This window comes from Pseudophryne corroboree, chromosome 6 (assembly GCF_028390025.1).
Source record: "Pseudophryne corroboree isolate aPseCor3 chromosome 6, aPseCor3.hap2, whole genome shotgun sequence".
Lineage (NCBI taxonomy): Eukaryota > Metazoa > Chordata > Amphibia > Anura > Myobatrachidae > Pseudophryne > Pseudophryne corroboree.
Genome location: NC_086449.1, coordinates 448,035,921 through 448,045,582, shown reverse-complemented (window position 1 = coordinate 448,045,582; position 9,662 = coordinate 448,035,921). Strand labels below are relative to the sequence as shown.

Below are 9,662 nucleotides of genomic sequence, written 5' to 3'. Positions count from 1 at the left end.
AGGGCAGATTCTAATTTATCAATTAGAAAAATTGATGAATAGGAGTATCAAGTCTCCAATTTGTATGAGTATTTAATGTGACAGTGACACCCAAGATGAAAGTATCAGAAATTCAATTTCAACATAACAGGAAAAAAAGTTCTGACATATGACACATAGGCATCTGATATAGCAATCTAGATTATGAATTTCGTCCAATAACCAATGCCTATTGTGATAGTATATCCTGGTATCTGATAATCTGCTATTGCTAAGTTTCTGATCAACATATACAGTGAAAGAAAAATCTCTAAGTTAGTCTAAGATCAAATAAATGAATGGAAAAAAGAATATAGATGTGAAGTCGGTAAGGGTCAAAGGTTGCTCCAACACTTCTGCTTTTCACATGGAGACAGAGGTATTTACTACTGCACCTAATATTCCCTAGCAGTCTCCCATCTAGGTACTGATCAGGCTCCTCACTGCTTAGCTTCCAAGATCTGGCGAGATTGGGCGTAGCCAGTGAGATATGGCAGTAATATCACATAGGTTGTGAATGAGAGGGTGTATGGTTATTGGCACATACCAGAAGGAGTACTTCTACTATCCGTCAATGTGCACAGTCTCTCTGTTACTTTCGCATTGCAGAGAAATTATGTGACTGGCATCAGGATGAGAAAGTACTGAAAAGAGCAAGATACAGGAAACGTATAGGTTCAGGGCCCGTCTTCTGCTGTCCACCGTCATATAAAAATATAGCGGACAGTGGATGAGAGAGGCGGGTTGCATGGGCCTATTGAAAATTAGTGTGAAATTACACAGGTACCTTAAAGTTTCCTATGATGGTAAAACAACCAAATTCAAAATTTGCTTTTAATGATGCCCCAAGGGTACGAAAATAGAGAACAAAAATAGAGAACAAAAATTCTCTATTAGAAATACCACATAGTTGTCTGTGATCAGAAAATTTTCTAACAATGTGTTATGGTTTGTAGGTATGAGTTAACCATCTATACAGCAAAGTTAAAGTTGAAATGTATAGATAAGACTAAAGAGTAATCACTGAAAACGTTGGATATTTTGACACTATAGTAGGATAATAAAGTAGCAGATTAACAAATATTAAATAATTTGATAGTCAAAATTTCGTCAAATATACGATACCAGGAGGTGAGTGGGCTGAACCGTGCACTGTTCAGCACCACTAAACACAGACGGCCGTTTCACCTGAAGGTGGCTTGTTCACTGTGTGAGGTAGTAGTGGAAGACTGTCTATTTAAGGCCAATGTAGGGGGGTGGTCTCATTGTAAGGGCCAATCATAGAGGAAGGAATGAAACATGTGATGTTCGTGAGGTGTCCGTTACATCACTTCCGGTTTCAAAGACCGGAAGTGGTGTCAGATAGCGTCATAACAGAAGCCTTTTATAGCTATTAGAACTTTGAATTTAACTGAAATGAATGTTAGTGGAGAGAGATTAATATTGTGGCCTGGATGCTAGGGCCACGATCAGGGCACTAGCTACGTTACCGGAAGTCCTCAGGTAACATGACTACTCTGTGGCGCGTCACTTCACAATCAGCGTGTCACTTCCGGTTTCGAAAGCCGGAAGTGGCGCGGGACCCGACGCGTCTAAATTTTTTATGCGTCTGGGTTAGGATTTAGGTTGGGCTGAATAGCTGATTAAATGTGAGGGGGAATGAATGGTTACATACTGATCGTGACCTAAATGCTAGGGCCACGATCAGGGCACTTGCTACGTTACCGGAAGTCCTCAGGTAACAGGACTGCTCTGTGGCGTGTCACTTCTCATTAGCGCGTCACTTCCGGTTTCGAAAGCCGGAAGTGGCGCGGGACCCGTCGCGTCTAAATTTTATATGCAGCTGGGTTAGGGTTTGGGGTTTAGGTTTGGCTAAATAGCTAATTAAATGTGAGGGGGAATGAATGGTTACATATTCTGTAGCTGGGGTGATAATGCCGCAACCGGAGCATTCACTCCGTGACCGGAAGTCGCATCAAAGCGCATCATTTCCGCTATAGAGTTAAAACAGAAGGTGTGTGCCCACAAGGCTGCATAACTTCCTGTTTAAAAAAAAACGTGAAATGGAAAGTACTAAATGCAGCCAATCACATAGTACAAATAAGTCATGTGATCATGTTTACGTTTATCAGGTTGCTGGATAACCATAAGAAAATAAGAAAAGGTGTAGTGTTTTAGCAAAATAAGGATTATGGTAAGTATCTTGGGTGTATAATAGCTGCTCTCTAAAGTCTCTATGTGACTGGATAGGGTTTAAGTAAGGATATATATGAATAAATGGGTACGCGTGAGGAGCAGTGGATAGTTACATACTATATAGCTTGGGTGTTGAGGCTGCAATCAAAGCTTCGACTCCGTGACCGGAAGTCGCATCAGGGCACATATTTGTGCTATAGGATTCATACAAGGTGTATACTAGCAAGACTAATTAATTTTTGTTTTGAAGGAAAATAGGTAAAGAGAGTACTGAGTGCAGCCACTTTCTCTGTGAGAAAGAGAGGGAGTCATGTAATCATAATTAACTTAATCAGGTTGCTAGGTAACCAAAGGTGAATGAGACATGGTAAGGTGATTTATGCAAAGTAGAAATATAATGAGTATCTTAAGTGTAAGACATCACCTCTGGTTGTGTCATAATGATAATCATAATGGAGGTGTTATGGAGACATGTGAATTGAAAGTTAATAAATAATTAATAAATAAGGTGAAAGTTGTTATAATATAAGAAGATAAGGGACTGGATACAAAATGTGTCCAAGGAACAGGGGGAAAGAAGCAGTGTATGTCGGGGGCTAACAGTGGCCCTATTGGGGAAGGGATAGTGAAAAAGAATAAGCTTAATGGGACTGGAGGATGAAAGGTTGGGTGTGAGTAGGGAAATGTAGGCCGGTATGCCAGATATACAAAGCTTTTCTCAATAAGAAAAAAAGGGCGTGGATGTGAGGAATGTCTATAGAGAAAGAAGGGAGGGAGTGATAACAAAACTTAATAAAATTAAGATAAAGAGAGTGCCTTCAGGTTAATGTACTAAGATGAGATATCTTTGTGTGTAGTGATATGAAGGGATAGGAGAAGGTGCTGTATTTAAGAGAAAAGGTGATTATAGACGAGTGGGAGGGGGTTTTTGATCCTTAGTAGTAAATAAATTAAGGGACATCAAATAAAGACTCCACAATTGATGTGTTCATTCATGCCTTTAGGTGCAAGGCAATCCAGTTTGAAGGTCCATTCGGATTCATGTTTCAGCAATTCTTGCATCAAGTCTCCTCCACGTATTCCTAAGTGTATTCTTTCCAAACCAAAGGCTTTTAGTTCTTTAGGATTGCCCTGATGATGATTGAAAAAATGGCGTGCTACTGACGTTAATTTTTTCATTTTTTGAATGTCGGATGACGCATTTCTTACAGAGCCTATGTGCTCCAAGATACGTTGTTTCAGGGCTCTTGTGGTGATGCCCACTTATTTCATATCACAACTACATGATATGCAATATACAACCCCAACTGCGTTGCAATTGATGAATTGATTAATTGGTCTTTCTTCTCCATATCGGTCAATTACAGACGATGTCTTGACCATATGTGGGTATGCTTTGCAAGTCCCACATAGAAAGGAGCCCCTGATGGTTGGTTGTTTTTTATGGTTCTTAGTGAAATGGCTGCTGGTAAGTTTGTCTTTAAGGTTTCTGGACCTTCTCCAACTCATAGAAGTTTTTTGTCCTATGGTCTCTGCTAGGTCATTGTCTAAAAGTAAGACTGGCCAGTGCTTGTTGATGGATTCCTGTATTTCCCTCCATTCTCTACAAAAGGTGCCCACAAATCTGAGCTTATTATCTTGTCCTGGTGATTTGTCAGTTTTTATCTGTGGAAAGATCAATACGTCCCTCGATGTTTTTTGGGATTGGGAACATTTGGGATTTTCAATTTTGGATAAGGGATACTCAACCTGTGTGTATGTGTATATATATATATATATATATATATATATATATATATATATATATATACATTTGATACTTATGCAATGTGTAAACAAGCAGTAAGCAGTTGAACACTCATACATTCTATGCTAGAGGATGGTTCAAGGACTAAGTAAGGCCATGAAAGAATAGATTCCAGTTATTATGTCTGAGTGTCCAATGGGTATTTTATCACTTACACAGCTCACAAAAGCTTCTTTGTTTGTGGCAAGTGTACACTTCTCTGCTAAACACAAAGAACACTTCTGTATTTCTGATTGTCTTTGCACTTTGGGAATTGAGGAAAAGAACAGTAAATGCACAGTTTAGCTTTTGAAAAATAAAAAAAACATAATTGAAGTTCCCCAGTCTTGTAAACCACCTCCAATAATTGATTGACACAATTTACTAATGTAAAACAACAGTTTACATAAAAATCAATGTCTGCAATGAACATGTTTGTAGGTGACATTAAAGAGACCCTATTATCATTGCTGTCAGCCTTCTACAAGGCTTATATTCTTGTTTTATAAGTAGAGATCTGTACCTTTTAGCTTAGGGAAAGTTACAGGCAATTTAATGCAATGACATATCATGTCTAGTGCTAAGACAAATGTTCAAACAAATACAATCTTTATTGAACTTTTTTATTGAGGATTTTTTTCAGCTTGCCCAAACATAAATATTTTGATTATTTATTATCTGACACTCTGTTTTATCCACCAGTATTTAGACGCTAATGTCACTGGACAGAACAAATGATATCATTAAGCAGTGCATGAACTGAACTCATTATTTATTAGTTTTTAATTCATTATTTTTAGTAAAGAAGTGTATTATTTCCTATGTTTTATGTTTACTCTCAGGTATATTTACTTATACAATATGTACTGCTGATCTTATCAGATGTCGTATTGATTGTTTGGATAAATATTAGGCCTACAATGCTGGCATTTCATTTTGTGATTTTACATTATACACACAAAATGTTCATGTCTGGTAATGCCTACAGTTCTCTCCGTGCTTGAGTGGGTTTTCTCCAAGTACTTCAGTTTCCTCTCACAATCCCTAAATATACTGGTAGGTTAATTGTCTCCCAACAAAAATTAACCCTAGTGTGTAGGTATGTGTATGTACATGGGCAGTCTATATGGGCCAAGAGGTTCTAATCTGCCATCACATTCCTATGGGGTATATTTACTAGTGCGGGTTTTTAGAGGTAGAGATGTTGCCCATAGCAACCAATCAGTTTCGAGCTATGTTATAAAATGTTCTAAATAAATAAGTAGAATCTAATTAGTTTATATGGGCAACATCTTCACTTCTAAAAACCTGCACTTTAATAAATGTACCCCTATGTTTCTATGTATCCATCCATAGTCCAAAATTATTTCTGCACATTTCTGTAAAGTCAACATTGTGGTGCACACTAGTGCACAATGCAGAGTCATCACAGCCACATTATACACAACAGAATGATATCAGAAACACATTATAACTAAAGATGAGCACAGACCCCCTGTGTTTTGGTTTTAAATCAACATTGTTTTTTGGTTCTAGATATCTTTTTAAAAAATGATAAAAACATCAATCATTTAATATGGGTCTGTTTTTGTTCCTAAAGTATAATTAACATCAATAACAATCATTTCCAGGCATTTCCAGTCAATATTGACCACCTCACTATATTTTTTTCACAAATCTTGGCCAAAGGCTGCAGTAAGCTAGCGGGCTAAATAAGTGACAGAGCAGTGGCAGAAACACAAGGCAGTTTAAAACAATTGCACATCTATAAAACATAGGGGGTTATTCAGATCTGATCGCTGTTGTGTGTTTTAGCACAACGGGCGATCAGGTCCAAACTGCGCATGTGTGTGCACCGCAATATGCAGGTGTGACAGACAGCTACAATGGGCATGGCCGGTCAGCGACAGGATGGTACGAAGAATCCATTCATACGGGTGTTCACAAGGTGATTGACAGGAAGATGCCATTTGTGGGAGGCAACTGACCATTTACAGGGAGTGTCCAGCAAAATGCAGGCATGCCCAAGCATTTCAGGAAAGGTGTCTGACATCAGCTCCGGCCCCGATCAGCAGGATTCAATCGCTCTGGAAGAGTATGTCCTGGGCTGTGCAGAGACTGCACAAACTGATTTTTAGTAGCTCTGCTAACACATAGAAACGCACACTTGCAAAGCAAAATTACACTCCCCCTGTAGGCGGCAACAATCTGATCACAGGACAGCAAAAAAATGCAGCCCAGCAATCAGATCTGAATTACCCCCATAGTTTCAGAGCAGTAGTAGACAGGTTGGCAGTTTAATAAACCATGTGACCCTACAGAATGTTTTCATTAATCAAGAACTAATAGCCAAAAAGTAAAAGCCTAGTAGAATATATAATATATTACAAAAACACCTTTCCAAACAGCAAATCACAGGCCTCAGGCCAGAACAGGTGATTGGAGGTAGAGTATTTAGTGGAAGGTAAAGCATTTCTTACTATTGTTATTGCTCTTATTATTTTGGAGTGCAGCTGACAAAGCCACAACACCCAGTGTGTACAATATTATGCACTGCCTCTCAAACACAATCTTCCCTTGAAATATCTAAAGTGTATTAAAAGACTTGAGAATGTTTTTTTAAAGCAGAAAAAAGTATTACTTTTTAAGCTTTTATCATTTTGGGGAGACACCAATAGGGCCAAAACACCCATTAATTATAAATGTATACACTGCCTCTCAAAAATAACACAGTCTCCCCTTAAAATATTGTATCTAAATTGAATTGACTTGAGTTTTTATATTAAGCCAAAACAAAAATCTTCCTTCAGCTTTTATTATTTTGGCATTCAGCTAATGGGCCACAACACCTAGCAAGTACATATTTAGCCCCTTCCTGACATATACACATTGCGTCTCAAAAACACACAGCATAGTAAAATACAAGCAGGAGCCTGTGCAGATTGCTAACTATCGTGTGTGTCCCTTTATCTGTACTTGGCGTGTACAGTACAGTTTAAAAGACTGCATTTTTGTATAATAAGAAACAACACTGAGAAAATTTGATCTTTGGCCACTGTGCTTGAAATCTCAGTACAGTCTCTGCCCTTACACACAACAAATATAGCAGTGTAGACAGATATCCTTGTGAAAAACAATTGTCTATGCAGCTCACTATAAGCAAACATACACAGGAGTCTGTATTGAAAATTGCTTAATAGTTTGTGACAAATACACAGGAAGCACATATTTTGCAGATTTCTTGCTACAGTCTGACCCTCACAGACACAGATTAAATGTCTTCTTTCTTTTCCACCCTTTCCACCCACTCCAACCCCTATCTTAAAAATATGTTCAAATGTTTATCTCTTATTACTAGAGATGTGCGCTGAACCATTTTTGCCGGCTTTGGTTCTAATTCATCGTCCGGTTTTGGTTTCTCAAAGATGCTGTTTTGGTTTTGTATTTTTCATTAAAAAAAAGACAAATAAAAGTAAAATCACTGCTTCTGCTAAAAATTGCATGTGAAGAGCCGCACAGAAATGTAAAAGACGACCACTGATACATTTGAAAAATTGTGAAATCGGGTACCATCGACAATTGCGGTTGACCCAGGTCTACTCAGAATAATGAGAATGCAGTTGCACCAGCACCATGTTTTTAGTCACAATCCATTGCAACATGCCCCGAAAATGGCCATTATCCACCGGCGTTTTTCCAATAACTCCTGACAAATGACAAACGGCCACTTCCTGTCAATCAAATTCCGATCGAATTACACTGAATTGCCATCTCAATTTAGTCTTTGTGCATGTGCAATACATTGACAGTTTGCTGATAATCACCTGATTTGCAATTTTGCAAATTTGCAACTGAAGCTGAATAAGGCTATCTGTACCTGATTCACCAAGCAGCAATGGCATATTTATAAAGAGTGCAGGTTGTGAGGTGTACATAAACTCTTGACTCAAGGAGGCCCATGACACAAACCCTGTACCCATTAAATGTAATTATCTTGTTGACAGGGCCATATTAATGAGTAGAAGAGTGTAGCACGGTGCTAGAGTGTACATTGGTCCCCTCCTCTGAATGGTGAACTACTTGACAGGACTATTTTATCAAACAGTACATTTTAATGAAAATAGACCTTGAATGTGGGAAAGTATATTGGTTACATTTTAGTGTATATTTGTAATAAAAATAACCCAAAACCATGTAAATTAGTTTAGGGTATGAATACATTCAATATTTTTTGATTATTTGACAAACAAGACAGTCATATTAATATAATGAGTTCTTTATTTTAAATCTATATGCAACCAAATCTTTTGGAAAAATAGATTGACAAAGAACTATGGGGGTAATTTCAAATTGATCGCAGCAGGATTTTTGTTAGCAATTGGGCAAAACCATGTGCACTGCAGGGGAGGCAGATATAACATGTGCAGAGAGAGTTAGATTTGAGTGGGGTGTGTTCAATCTGCAATCTAATTTGCAGTGTAAAAATAAAGCAGCCAGTATTTACCCTGCACAGAAACAAAATAACCCACCCAAATCTAACTCTTTCTGCAGATGTTATATCTGCCTCCCCTGCAGTGCACATGGTTTTGGCCAATTGCTAAAAAAAATCCTGCTGCGATCAACTTGGAATTACCTCCTATATTTTCATGGTATAACTGAACATCCTGTACATGTAACATTAATTAAGCTAGGGATGGGGAACCTTTGACATTCCAGCTGCTGTTTAACTACACATCCCAGCATACCCTGCAACAGTTTTAGCATCGCCAGATAGCAAAACTGTAGCAAGGCATGCTGGTATGTGCAGTTCAACAACAGCTGGAATGCCGAAGGTTCCCCATTCAGGAATTAAGCCATAGCATACTGTGTTATCGAATAAAAAAAAGTATTGATTGATGTCCACATTTCTTAGAAGACAGAAGTATGTTTATTGTTAATGATAATAAAACATGACATGATCGGAAAAGATGTGAAGAGCTTCCACAGGCTGAAAAAAATTACATTACCTATATGTGAAATAATCACTTCTAAATTACAGAAGAAAACATACACAATTTGATTGATGAGAGTGTTCCTTTTTTGCATTTTTTTAATTTTTAGCTCTTGTGTAGAACACTACAAAACACTAACAGTGTTGAATGGCAAACTGTTGACTTGCAATAAAGAAAATATAGTTTTGGCTTTCCAAGCATAACATAAAATATTTCAAACACAAACTGATGTACTGTAACTCTAATAAGAGTGTATTGTTGTACTAGGAGGGCTTGAAATGTTCTGCTATTTTACTACTTGATGACTACGTGTATGAATTTTCACATTTTTGAATGTCTCAAGTCTGCCAAACTTAATTATCTAGCATTACTATTAACAATAAAAGATATAATAACAACAATAAATAATTAAGTACGCTAAACTGTATAAGGAATGATTTCTTTAAGATAACCAATATATATATATATATATATATATATTACAGTATTAGCCTTTGGCTAGGAGAATCACAGTAATCACTAAGTTTTCCCCATGAAGAAAAAGCGTTTTTGTTCCAGAATTCATTACCTATTTGAATTATAGCTGGGAAATCAGCAGCCGAAGCCTTTAGTATTGTTACTAGTCATATAGTTGGAAAACCATTTCCTGATTTTAGAGGTGCATGAATGCA

At 37.5% G+C, this 9,662-nt stretch overlaps 1 pseudogene; it reads right to left on the bottom strand.

The window, feature by feature from the left end:
* Positions 1-401: 401 nt before the first annotated feature.
* On the bottom strand, positions 402-520 carry LOC134939072 (5S ribosomal RNA; annotated as a pseudogene).
* Positions 521-9,662: the final 9,142 nt, after the last annotated feature.